This window comes from Bison bison, unplaced genomic scaffold (assembly GCF_000754665.1).
Source record: "Bison bison bison isolate TAMUID 2011002044 unplaced genomic scaffold, Bison_UMD1.0 scf7180017864332, whole genome shotgun sequence".
Classification (NCBI taxonomy): Eukaryota; Metazoa; Chordata; class Mammalia; order Artiodactyla; family Bovidae; genus Bison; species Bison bison.
This window is the reverse complement of record NW_011494904.1, coordinates 1,067,158-1,070,104: the sequence shown is the minus strand read 5'-3', so window position 1 is coordinate 1,070,104 and position 2,947 is coordinate 1,067,158.

The window sequence follows — 2,947 nt, the reverse complement described above, 5'->3', positions numbered from 1 at the left end:
AACTTGTGGTGTTGGAGAAGACTCTTGAGAGTCCCTTGGACTGCAAGGAGATCCCACCAGTCCATTCTGAAGGAGATCAGTCATGGATGTTCATTGGAAGGACTGATGCTAAAGCTGAAACTCCAATACTTTGGCCACCTCGTGGGAAGAGTTGACTCATTGGAAAAGACCTGATGCTGGGAGGGATTGGGGGCAGGAGGAGAAGGGGACGACAGAGGATGAGATGGCTGGATGGCATCACTGACTCGATGGACGTGAGTCTGAGTGAATTCCGGGAGTTGGTGATGGACAGGGAGGCCTGGCGTGCTGCGATACATGGGGTCGCAGAGTCGGACATGACTGAGCGACTGAACTGAACTGACTCAACATTTTTTAGCAGTGTTAGCTTTTGTTCCAGTTTTGAATTTGCCAGTCTCAATCTGTTGTTTATCTTTGTATTAATGTTTGTAACCTTTTAAAATTATTTTAAAATTAGACTGATTTTGAATGCTGTTAAAAGTGTTGATTTGTGGCCATCTTTTACATGTTTGCTCTGTCACCGTTCTATGATTCATAAAGTAAATAAGGAATGATAAAAATGCCAATAGGGCAGCATGAACTTTTGTTTCCCTTGCATAATAAAGCCCTGATAATCTGAGACTGCCTCAAGCAGTGATTATGAGAAGTCCTTGATGAAAGAGATGTAATAACAATCGTAACTGTTAGGTCTTTCTTAAGGTGCTGTGAATATGTGAGGGTCAAAAAATTTTTAGTTTTTTTCCTTGTTTGGGAATTTCAAGTAGATCTTCTACTCTGGACACCTTTCTCTTGGTTGAAGAACTATACAGAAGCATTTCCATATTTTTAGGTTTCAGAGAGTTCCCTTCTCCAAAAGCATCTCTTCCTGAGGGAATGTTTGGCGGTCCATGGCTATGTCATAAAAGGAAGTGCTGTTCAGTGAAAGCACCCTTGATGATAACTTGTCATGTAGCAGCGCCCACAAATAATTCTGAAAAATGAACATTCCCTTTTTGTTTTACTTAATTTTTCTTTGACAGTGAATTAATGACTGGACACGTGCATTCAAGTTGTGTCATTAAGACTTTCATAAAGACACACACTCATGCAGAGACACACACATGCAGGCACACACACGGACATGGAGGCACACGTGGATACAGACGCACATTCACACACAGAGCTAACTGAGGATAGAATCATGGACCCAAGTGTCATTTGCTGCCCCCTTGCTAGTGTCTGTGAGCTGCTGCTTTGCTGCCGGCTACCATTTTTATTGCTAGTGGGAGTCAGTGATAGGCATAGAATTATTGTCTGATAATGACACCATTACTGCATGGCGCTACTGTATTTGGACTTGGGGCTATTTGTAACTTGTTTGATTCCCAGCACAGAGCTGTAACCGAACAAAATATTCTAAATGTGCACATTTGTTATCCAGATACCATAGATCAAGGTCAGCTGGGAAGCCCCAGACAGTACACTCAGGGCTGCTGTAAACTCATATTGAGTTATGTCTGCACACCCAACCCAGCACCATTCACTCAGGGCATTTTCAGAGGGCAGAGCCTCTGTATTGGTAATCGGTGAATATTTGTGATAAAAAGTCAGTCCAGTAAGGGAAGCCATATGGTTTGCTGTTCAAGTCTGATGCGTTTGTGAAGTAACAGATGCCAAACTGAGCACACCTGGAATTCAGAGGCAGAATGTCTGACTGAGCAATCTGGTATGTACCACCCTACGTGCTTGAGGATTTGTGGGAATGAAGTCCCTACGGAAATAACCTGCCTTGATATAACCCACATCTTAATACATCAGCTACATTAGCTGTTGGTATTTCTTTACCGTGTGCTCAGTTGTTCAGTGGTGTCCAGTTCTTTACGACCCCACGGACTGTAGCCCACCACACTCCCGTGTGCATGAGATTTCCCAGGCAAGAATACTGGAGTGGGCTGCCATTTCCTTCTCAGGGGATCTTCCCGGCCCTGGGATCAAATCTGTGTCTCCTGCGTCTCCTGGATTGGCAGGCAGTTTCTTTACCACTGAGCCACCTGGGAAGCCCTATTTGTCAGGGCTGGCTGCATTTATACTTGCCTTAGTTTTCTGTGACGATTGAATAAATATGATAGCAAACAATTTATTTGAAGGAAAAAAAAAGAGTAGGATGGACCATTTAAAAATTTAGACAGTACCTTAGCTCTATTGTTTTGCCAGGTTGTATAGATAGAGGCGGTGATGGACAGGGAGGCCTGGCATGCTGCGATTCATGGGGTCGCAAAGAGTTGGACACGACTGAGTGACTGAACTGAACTGAACTGAACTGATAGGATATTTTTGAATATAGACAGTGCATTTGCAGGTGGTAGGTGAGGTGTGTGGTCACTGCTGTTTTGTATAGCTAAAAATGGCTTCTTTTGCATTATTTCTGTGCTCTGCTAGTAGTGGGGACACCTCTGGTAGAGATGTTTTCAGTATTTCAGAATGCCACATGGATTACACAGGTCAAATATTATGGATGAAGCTGGGCTCACGGGGGAGTTAATTGGACTGGGATACAATCTAGTTCTAGTGCATCTGGCAGCTAAAAATCCCTTTTATATCCCTACTGCATGTTAATAAAGTAACCCCAAGTGGCTGACAGTCAAAGGGATAATATAAGCACATAGAGACATAGAAGCTCCATGACCTAGGGATGTGTATAGACAAGGCCCCTTTGGCTTGGTGCTATGGTCAACATTTGAGCTGCCACCTGAGAATACACTGGCCCATCTCGGGAGAAACTTCAGGATTTATTTTGCCTGTGGGAAAAAACTGAATGAAGAAAAAGAACAAAGACATCCACAGTGGTCAAAAGATGTGCTTCTGTATTCAGGGATTGTTTTAGGTTAGGGGAATGTCACTGTTTAGATTAACAAGAAATTGTAAGTTTTGGCATTGTATATGGTTTTCT